Source organism: Sarcophilus harrisii, chromosome X, assembly GCF_902635505.1.
Source record: "Sarcophilus harrisii chromosome X, mSarHar1.11, whole genome shotgun sequence".
Taxonomy (NCBI): Eukaryota; Metazoa; Chordata; class Mammalia; order Dasyuromorphia; family Dasyuridae; genus Sarcophilus; species Sarcophilus harrisii.
The window spans coordinates 23,545,333-23,556,104 of NC_045432.1; the positions used below are offsets into that span (position 1 = coordinate 23,545,333).

The 10,772-nt window shown below is 34.1% G+C and overlaps 1 long non-coding RNA gene across 1 annotated transcript; it reads left to right on the forward strand.

The window, feature by feature from the left end:
- Positions 1–765: 765 nt before the first annotated feature.
- Positions 766–6,809, forward strand: LOC116420386. Its single transcript, XR_004230669.1, has 3 exons — positions 766–787; positions 6,230–6,255; positions 6,746–6,809. It is a non-coding gene; the product is annotated as an uncharacterized LOC116420386 (long non-coding RNA).
- The last annotated feature ends 3,963 nt before the right edge of the window (positions 6,810–10,772 follow it).

The following is a 10,772-nucleotide window of genomic DNA, read 5'->3' on the forward strand; positions in this document are numbered from 1 at the left end:
CTAGTCCCAAACTCGCCCTTCTAATAAATAATCATAATTAGAGAAAATGGGAAAATACATTAGTCAAAATAGACATTGTGTAATATTCTGCCCCCCTCATTCTACCTTTCAGCCAGACTGAGCAAGTGTTTTTTTCCATGATATTCCAAGCCAGGGGCTTACCTTGCTCAGGCTGGCTCCCATACCTGGAACACTTTTTCCTCACCTCTGTCTCCTGGAATCTTGATTTTCATTCAGACATCTCCTGATCAACAAAATTGTTTTGTTTTGTTTTTTGGGCTGAGGCAATTGGGGTCAAGTGACTTGCCCAGGGTCACACAGCTAGAAAGTGTTAAATGTCTGAGGCTAGATTTGAGCTCGGGTCCTTCTGACTTCAGGGCTGGTGCTCTACCCATTGCGCCTCCTAGCTGCCTTGATCAGCAAAACTGTTTGAAAATTGTTAGCAAACAAATAAAAATGAATGAGTTAAAACAAAGAAAAACAATTTTTTTTATGTAGTTGGTATTTATTCAGATATGTACTTTTCACTTCTCCCCAAATTCATAAGCTCCTTTAGGTTAAAAGCTTGTTTTGTTTTTTCTTTCCTTAGTCCTGTGTCTGGATCAAAGAAGGCATTTGGTGAATACTCCCTGAATTGAATTGAATTGAAATCAGACCCACCAGTGGGATGTACACAGCTCCAACACATGGCAACTTCTCCTGTCCAGCCGAGGACGGAGCTCTTCTGGTCCACACAGGAGCCCCACAAGAACATGCTCGGCATATTCCAAGGCCTCTGCTTGGTTGAGTGAGTTCACAGACGTAACTTTGCAAGTTGTTGATTGAGCGAAAATTGGTCTCTGCTCAGATTGATTATCTAATATGACAGAAAAATATGCTAGTCGCCAACAAATTCAGATTTCTGTGAAAGTGAAACTGCCTTTGCTTGTTGTCCACTAGAGGCATTTGGGATCTTCTCTAGATAATGGTATCTGCAGATGACACAGAGATGGAGGCCGCCCATCAGCTCCGCCCTGCTCCCCTCCCCTCTGCAAGTTCTGAAGGCGGCATGTACATAAAGAACTCCCGTCCTTTGAAAGCTTAGCAACAGATTTAGGGAAACTAATTGATTTCAACAGGGTTTTTTTTTCTCCCATTAAAATGGAACTTTACTTTGGATTTGAAGAAACAAAAAGTATATAACCTTTGTCTCGGGGGGAAAGGGACAGGAATCAAAGAAAAACAGGTTTCCTCCCCCCAACAATCTAATGACATTTAATAGTGATAAAATTTAAGTCTAACTACTAACAACAACAATAACAAAGTTGTTTAGACTGCAAAGTTTCTATATAAATTCCTAATTCCTGTTATTCTTTCTATGGCATTCTCACTCCCTCCCAGCCCTTTGACCAACAGGAAGAAGTCTCATCCATTTCTTACATCCTATGGTACTATTATCATGGTCACCACATACATGGTCACATCATCTCCTTCTCATCACCCTGTTTGATAAAATTTGGAAAGATCAAGAGCTATTCATGTATTTTCCCATTGATTACTTGGTTTACTAGTAGAATAATATTGTACTTTGTGCGAAAGTTACCCATAAGCAGAGACTTTCAACAGGGCAAAACCATAATGATCATCATGCTCAAATGCCCCATTAGAGGAATGGGAAAAGTTAGGAAAGGACTCATTCAAGGACATTGTAAATGGCAGAAGTAGACTCAGCCCTCTTTTGACTTTTCTCTTCTCTACTTATCTTAATTGCTCCAACATAAATATATTAAGTGCCATTTCTGGTGACTCGGTAAAGAAAGGGTTGAACTTTGACTCGATTAATCTTATCCAATCTCAGATACTTACTAGAAAAATACTTAACCCCCTTTGGCCTCAGTTGTCCCATCTCTAAAATAGGAATTATAATTACATTTCTAGAGTTGGGAGGATAAATAATAAACATATATTAAGTACCTACTGTATCTAATAGCATATACACATTGCATTAAGAGCAAAAGATACAAAGAAAGGCAAAAGATTATTTCTTCTCTCACAGAGCTCTCAGTCTAATGGGAGAGATAATAAAAAATAAATATGTGCAAACTATAAAAAGCTAAATTAGAAAAGAACAGCTGGTAGGCACTAGAAATGAGGAGGATATGGAAAGGTACAGAAGGTGAGATTTGAGCTGTAACAAAGGAAGCCAGGGAATTACAGTGATTAGGCAAAGACAATAAAAAAAAAGGGGAGGAGAGTAAGAAAATGATATTTGTAAAGCATTTTGTAAACATTTAAATAATTTTTAATTTTTTTTTTATCATTTCAGATATGTCTGCTATTTGTGACGCATTTGGGAGTTTTTGGTGGAAATGATAGTGTTTGCCATTTCTTTCTTCAGATCACTTTACAGATGAGGAAATTTAGGCATACAGAATTAAATGACTTATCCAAGCTCACACAGCTAATGTTTAAAGCAGGGTTTAAACTCAGGTTTTCTGATTATAGCCCCAATGTTGTATTCACTGAGCCACCTATTTACTCAACTATTTCCAATGCTTAGTCTTGTTAGTCTTTTTATTATTTTTTTTTTATTTTTTATTTAATAGCCTTTTATTTACAGGATATATACATGGGTAACTTTAGCATTAACAATTGCCAAACCTCTTGTTCCAATTTTCACCTCTTACCCCCCACCCCTCCCTAGATGGCAGGATGACCAGTAGATGTTAAATATATTAAATATAAATTAGATACACAATAAGTATACCTGACCAAAACGTTATTTTGCTGTAGAAAAGAATCAGTTAGTCTTGTTAGTCTTAATCTTATTATTATCTTTAGCAATTACTAAACTCCTTCTTTATACCAACCCTACAGAGTGGGATTTTCAAGCATTATTAATCCACTTTTACAATATAGTGAACCAAAAAATCCCTGGCCCAGAGTTACCCATTTAATGTCAGATCCTATGCTTAAACTAAGAGCTGTGGTTATAACTGAAAGGGAAGCTCTGATTCCCAATAGTCAACATACCTTCATCAAGAACTAATCTCACTTTTTCTTTGGGCAGGATGGCTAAGCTGATGTAGGAGAACTATTCCCTTAATTTATTCCAATAAATGAGAGTACTCCATGCTTTGCTGAGGAAAAGCTGGAAATATATAGTTAATTGGATAACTGAATGAACTTGAAAGTAATTCACTGGCCAAGCCCACAGAATACTCCAGAATGGAACCTGATCAGAGGAACCCAGGGATGTGACGGGATTGTCTTAATGTGTGTAGCACCTTTGTAGAAAGAAACAAAGTACAGGTGGGAAGCTTACTGGATTTGGAGATGAGATAATACAAAAGGGATAGCTAACATGCTCTTAAGATCCAAAAAATTAAGGCAAGGTGAAATGCTGGATCAAATCTAATAATAAGACATTTAATAGTGATCAAATTTATATAAAAAAGTTGTAATTAGTAAAGCCAAACTTCTCAAAATTGGGGCTACTGAAAAAATAGGCCCTCCCTGTAGTCTTCATGCAAAGTTTGGAAAGCCATATTGGGTATATTGATTATGATGGAGACATGAGGGCTCACTACTGTATCCCCAAATTTGACATTCTGTATTTTGTGATTGAATTCAATCTAATGAAAATCAAAAATAGGAAGGTGAAAATTGAGAAGGGTCCATGGATAGTGGTTAGGGATCAGACCCAGCTTAGAATCCTGGCTCTGCTCTGAGCAGTGACTGTGAAAGGAAGAAGGGGAATGTCTGCTTTGTGTCCTTATTCCCTGCAATGGGATAATCAGCTCTGCCTGTCAATGCACCTCATTAAGGAACTCCACAAAGGGAAGAATTGGGGATGATGAAAAGACCTGAAGTCCCTTCCATCATCTGGAAGCAGGACTATTCAGCCTAAATGACTCTCTGCTCTTTTAGAAGCGGGGGACACAAGACATTTTAATTCCCCTGAAAACATTATTTTTCATCTGCCGGCTAAATGGTTGTAACCTCCTGGAAGAGAGATGCTTTTCTTTGAAGATACAGTAGTGCCAGGGCTTTGAATTCTCTTCAAAGGGTTAGAGGCAATTAAACCATATTGAAAGGGGGCCATTTAATTTTAGATCTTTTATTAATTCTCCATCATTGTTTGCTAGACAAATGACTCCAAAGGAGGGTCACAGAGAGTTCAGAATTGCCAATCAATTCCCAGGATAGTCTAGATTCTGGCAGAACTTTTCACCACTAAAATCGTGGGTTTGCAAAAATCCCAAGTTAACTTCGGTTGCCTGTTTAACTTGGGGAGAAAACTCTTAAAAGACAAGCCCAAGAGATCAGTGCCTCACCCAGAATGCCCTACTATGATAAGTAGCTCCATTCACTCACGTGTATCCTTTCAGAATGTTGTGGAAATGAGGCAGGAAGGTGACACAGTGGATAGAGCACTTAACCTGAAGATAGGAGGATACGAGTTCCAATCTGGTCTCAAACATTTTTCTGTGTGATCACGGGCAAGCCACTTAGCCCAGATTGGAAGGAGTCAAAAGGAAAACTGTTCAAATCTGAAGTCACACTTACTCTGTGTAGCCCCAGAAAAGTCACTAAACCCCAACTGAAGAGAAAAGGGAAGAGAGACAAGGACTGTTTTGTAAATATCTTTGGGCAAGGAGCTAGGCCACGTTCTAGTATCACTTGTGACCAGAATTTGCCAGCTGACCAATTTCTTTTTCTCCCTGGTTATCATTCTTTTCTATGAAACAAAAAGTAGATATTAATGATAATAATATCTAGCATTAGCATAACACTTTACTACTTGTAAAACACTTTACAGGGAATGGTACTATTTCATTGGATGATCACAACGACCCTTTGAGGTAGATGCTATTATTCCCATCCTGCTGAAAACTGAGGCTAAAACACAGGGTCACATAAAATTCAAAACTCAGTTCTTCTCAGGTCCTAGTCTATTATTCTTAAGTCAACCTGTTGAACTTTCTCAAAGTTTTGCCAATCTAAGTCTTAGGAATCTGGGCTCTGATAATGCATCAATGAGTCCAGGATCAAAGACCGGTAACAAATAAATGTCTACCTGGAGAGTGGTCTTTAGCAGAGAACCTGACTGAGCTATCATGGGCCCCACTCATCATGACTGGAATGGAGACATAGACAATGCTAGTCACATTTGCAGACGATGCAAAATTGGTAGAGACAGTTAACAATTCTGACTAAAGAATTCGGATTTCATTAAGAGACTTGAAAGCTGAGCAGAGTGAGTGGTAAAATGGACTTTAAATGGCTTAAGGGAAATGTCTTACAATGGACTTCAAAGAGATTCCATTCAATTCCATCAATGCTAATTGCTCTTCTCTAAAATTTATTAAGGTTAGAGAATAATCCTCTAGATGCCCCTCACATTTCCAAATGTCCTTCGCATCATCTGTGGAGATGGCTTCCTGAGGGGTATAGTCAAGCAAAAGGACATCAATTATATATAGGTATAGACATATAGACCCATTTATGGATGGAAACAGACAGAACTCCACTCTGGTGAGCAATCTTCTGGGGAGGATCGTTTCCAAACCTAGTCCACTTAGCCTGCATGATCCTTGGGTAAGGATATACAGTTGCTATCTACATTTGTGCTCAGAGCCTGGTAGGGCTTGCCAGAGGCTATTCTCTATTAGTATGGATTTTGAAAGCCTGGCACCATTTCTTTAGGAAGATGAGTCACTGAGGGAAGCTTTTACTGCAGAAAAAATAGAGAATAATAATAATTAACAGAAATTATTGGAACTTTAAGTTAAATAATAGTGAAGATCTGAACATAGTAGGCATTTAACAATGTAGAAAGCAGAACTAGGTGGCACAGTTGACAGAGTGAAAAGTCTGGAGTCAGAAAGACTCATGTTCCTGAATTCAACTCCAGCTTCAGAGCATTATTGAGTGTTATTCTAGACAAGCCACGTAAACCTGTTAGTCTCAGTTTCTTCATCTATAAAATGAGCTGGAGAAGGAAATTTCAAACCACTTCAGTATCTTTGCCAAGAAAACTCTAAAGGGCATCAAAAAAGGTGGACAAGATAAAAAAATGCCTTACCAATAAGAAACTATAGTAGAAGAAAGGAAGGGAGGGAAGGAAGGAGAGCTATTTGTACGCAGTTTTAAGGTTTGCTAACTATTCTACATGCATGATCCATTTCAATTTTCACATTGATCTTATGGTGATATGTCAAGTGATATTATTATTCTTACCTTACAGGTGAAGAAGCTGTGGTCACATGGTCCGTAAGTAACCGAGACATTCCTGATGGCTATGTCAGTACTTTTTTACTCCTATTACAATATGTTGCCTCTCCAAGTAATAAAAGGATAGGGGAGAGGTAGAGTAAAGAAAGGAAAAAAGGGGGAGAAAGAAAGAATGAGAGAGGAAAGAACAAAGGGATAATTGGAGAGAGGAGAGAAGAATCATTTCTCCTTTGTCTCTTTTCTAGATTAAGAGAAAATGTGAGTTTTATTTGTCATATCAATGGCGATTCCTAGTACAGAGGCCTTGAACACCACAGCACGCACTTAATAATGCTGTGCTGAAAACAGTTGTGTTGCGTGGGATGGTCAGAAAAAGTCCCCAACTTTTTTGTGGCCAACTTGATCTCTACTGTCAGATACATGCCCAGAGAGCACTAAGGTTTTTTTTATGTGGCCTCCATTCCTGTTTTGCTCCTGGGAAGAGCCTCTATTTTGATCTCTGTGAAACACTTTGTTTTCTTGGTTTCAGGCAAAGAAGAAGCTCAGGAAATAGAAAGATGCTGTCAGCACCTCTGGGAGGCTCACCAGTGCCCTGAGAGAGAAGGGATGCTGAGTTCAGCAGTCCACAGTCTCCTGAGCCTCTTTTTCCATTCACTGAGTCTCCCTGGTTCATCTCTCAGTTTGGAGCCCTTCCCCATTTATGGTCTAATGGGCCCTGGGTCTAGGGATGCTTCAAGCATCTATTGTCAAAAGCAGATTACATTATGTCATTTATAACACAAATTTCAAAAGCTTAGACTGTTTTAAGATTCTTAGAGAGGCATGTGGGAAGAAGGTCCTCAGCTCCTTTGTTCTTTCAGCAAATTTTACAATATACAAGTGATCACTAGTCTTTGGGGGTTGGGTGAGACTTCACTGTTGGCAAAACTCTGTCCTTCCTCAGAGCAAGATGTAGCTGCTGCAATTTTTTTGGGGGGAAAAAAAAAGGGGGGGGAACCCTTTTTTTTGGGGGGGCCAAAAAATTTTTTTCCCCCCCCGGGGGGGAAAAAAAGAAAAAAAAGGGCCAAAAAATTTTTTTAAATTTTTTAAAAAAAAATTTATTAAAACCCCCAAAAAGGAATTAAATTTTTTTGGGTTTTTTTTTTTTTTGGGGGGGGGCTTAAAACCCTTTAAAAAAAGGGGGGGGAAAGGGAAAAAACCAAAATTTTTTTGGGAAATTTTTTCCCGGGGAAAAATTTTAAAAAAAAATTTTTTTAAAAAAAAATTTTTTAAAAAAAAAAATTTTTTTCAAAAACCCAATTTTTTCCCTAAAAATTTAAATTTTAAAGGAAAATTTTTTTTAAAAAAAAATTTTTTTTTAAAAATTTTTTTAATTTTAAAAAATTTTTTTTTTTTTGGGGGAAAAAGGGGGGGGAAAAAAATTTTGGGGAAAAAAAATTTTAAAAAAAAAATTTCAAAAAACCCCCCAAAAAAAAAAAAAAATTTTTAAAAAAGGGGGTTTTAAAAAAAAATTTTTGGGTTTTTTTAAAAAATTTAAAAAAAAAGGGGGCCCCCAAAAAAAAAAAATTTTAAAAGGGCCCAAAAAAAAAAAAAAAATTTTTTTAAAAAAAAAAAGGGGTTTTTTTTTTTTCCCCTTTTAAATGTTTTTTTTTTAAAATTTTAAAAAAAAAGGAAAAAAAAAATTTTTTAAAAAAAACTTTTTTTTAAAACGGCTTTAAAATTTTAAATTTTTAAAAATTTTTTGGGGAAAGGGAAAAATTTGGGGAAAAAAAATTAAAGAAAGGGGGGGCCCTTGAAAAAACCCCTAAAATTTTTTTTAAAGGGGAAAAAAAATTTTAAAAAAAAAAAAAAAGGGGAAAAGTTTCCCCCAAAAAAAAGGGGGCCCCAAAAAAAATTTTAATTTTAAATTCCCCAAAAAATTTTTTGGGTTTTTTAAAAAATTTTTTTTAAAAAAAGGGGGTTTTTTTTTAAAAAAATTTTTTTTTTTTTCTTTTTTTTAAAAAAAAAAAATTTTTAAATTAAAAATTTTTAAAAAAATTTTTTTTTTTTTTTTTTTTTTTAAAAAGGGGGGGGGGGAAAAAGGGAAATTAAAACCCCTAAAAAGGGGGAAAAAATTTTAAACAAAAATTTTTTTTAAAAAAAAATTTAAAAAATTAAATTAAAAAAAAAAATTTTTTAAAAGGTTTTTTTGGGAAAAAAATTTTGGTTTTTTTTTTTTTTAAAAAAATTTTTTTTAAAATTAATTTTTTTTTTTAAAAAAAACCAAAAAAGGGAAAACCCCTTTTTTTTTTTTAAAAATTTTAAAAAGAAAAAAAAAAAAAAAAAAACCAAAAAAATTTAAAATTTAAAAAAGGGGTTTTTTTTTTTAAAAAAAAACCCCAAAAAAATCCTTTTAAAAAAAAAAAACCCTTCAAAAAGGGGGAAGGTAAATTAAAAATTTTAAAATAAAAAAAAAAAAATTTAAAAATTTTTTATTTTAAAATTTCCAATTTTAAATTTTTTTTTTAAAAAAGGGTTTTTGAAAAATTTCCTTTTTTCCCGGGGGGGGAAAAAATTTTTAAAAAAAAAAAAAAAATTTTGGAAAAAAAAAGGGCCCTTGTTTTTAAAAATTTAAAAGGGGCTTCCCCCCGGGGGGGGGGGTTTTAAAAAAAAAATTTTTTCCCTTTTCCCCCCCCGGAATTTTATTTTTTTTTTTTTTTTCCCCTTTTTTTTTCTTTTTTTCCTTTTTTTCCCAAAAAGGGGGGGGGAAAAAAAAAAAAATTTTAAAAAAAAAAACCAAAAAAAAAAAAAAAAAAAAAAGGGAAAAAATTTTTTTTTTTTTGGGCCCCCCCTTTTTTTTTTTTTTTTAAAAAAATTTTCCCAAAAAAGGGGAAAAAAATTTTTTTTTTTTTAAAATTTTTTTTTTTTTGGGGAAATTTAAATTTTTCCCTGGAAAAAAAATTTTTTTTTTTTTTTTCCCCCCAATTTTTTTTAAAAGGGGGGGGTTAAAAAAAAAAAAAAGGTTTTAACTTGGAATTATTTTTTTTCCCCTTTTTTTTTTTTTAAATTTTTTTTTTTTTTTTGGGGTTTTTTTTAAAAAAGGGGAAAAAAAATTAAAAAAATTTTAAATTTTAAAATTTTTTTTCCCCCCCCTTTTTTTTAAAAAAAAAACCCAAAGGAAAAAAGGAAAAAAAAAAAAAAAAAAAAGGGTGGGTTTTCCCCAAAAAAAATTTTTTGGGGGAAAAAATTTTTGGAAAAGGGGGAAAAAAAAAAAAAAATTTTGGAAAAAAATTTTTTAAAAAATTTTTTTTTTTTTAAAAATTTAATTTTGGTAAAACCGGGAAAAAATTTTAAAAAAAAGGGGGAAAAAAAAAAATTTTTTAAAATTTTTTTTTTAAAATTAAAATTATTAAAAAAAACTTAGGGTTTTTTCCCCCTTTTTTTGGGGGGGTTAAAAATTTCCAAAATTTTTTTTTAAAAAAATTTTTTCCCCAAAAAATTTTTTTTAAAAAAATTTTTTGGCCCTTTTTTTTGGGGGGGGAAATTATTTTTGGGGAATTTTAAAAAAATTTTTTTTAAAAATTTTTTTTTTAAAAAATCAAGCCCATTCTCCAATTGAAAAATGGCAAAGGATATGAACAGACAACCAAGATGAAGAAATTGAAACTATTTCTAGTCATATGAAAGATTCAATTTATTAATCCAAAATTTGGAAATTAAGACAACCAAGGCCCCACACCCGTTATTCTAAGATGACGGGAAAAATAATTTGAATTGGTTGGGAGGGATGTGGGAAAACTTTGGGACAGTTCATTGTTGGTGGAGTTGTGAACGAATCCAACCATTTTGGGGTAGTTTGGAACTATGCCCGGTTTCAAACTTCATACCCTTGGTCCCAAAGCAATTTTAACCTACTGGGGGATTATTCCCAAAGAGATTATAAAGAAGGGAAAGGGACCCAGTGCCAAGAATTTTTAAGGGCAGCCCCTTTTTGTAGTGGCTGAAAACTTTGAAACGAATGGAGTCCATAGTTGGAGTGGAATAAATTGTGGTATTAAAAATTATGGAATATTACTGTTCTGGAAATGACCCAACAGGATGATTTCAAGAAAGGCCTGGGAAGAACCCATTGGGTGAAATAAAGGACCAGGAGATCATTATATCTTAACAAAGGCTAAGATGATGACCAGTCCCCAATTGGACGACCATCCTCAGCAACGAGGATAACCAAATTTTCTAATGGGCGTTGGGAACTGAACCGCTATACCCAGAAAAAGAACTCTGGGAGATGACTAAAAACCATTACATTTAATTCCCGTCCCTATTTTGCCACACCGCATCTTTGATTTCCTTCACAAGCCAATTGTCAATAATTTAAGTCTGATTCTTTTTGTACAACAAAATAATGTTTTGGTCATGTATACTTTTGTGTATCTAAGTTATATTTTAATATTTAACCATCTTTGGTCAATCCCCTGCCAATTTAGGGGGAAAAGTGAAAATTGGAACAAGAGGTTTGGCAATTTTTAATTCTTAAAAGTTACCCAAATTATATCCTTAAATTAAAAGGCTAAATT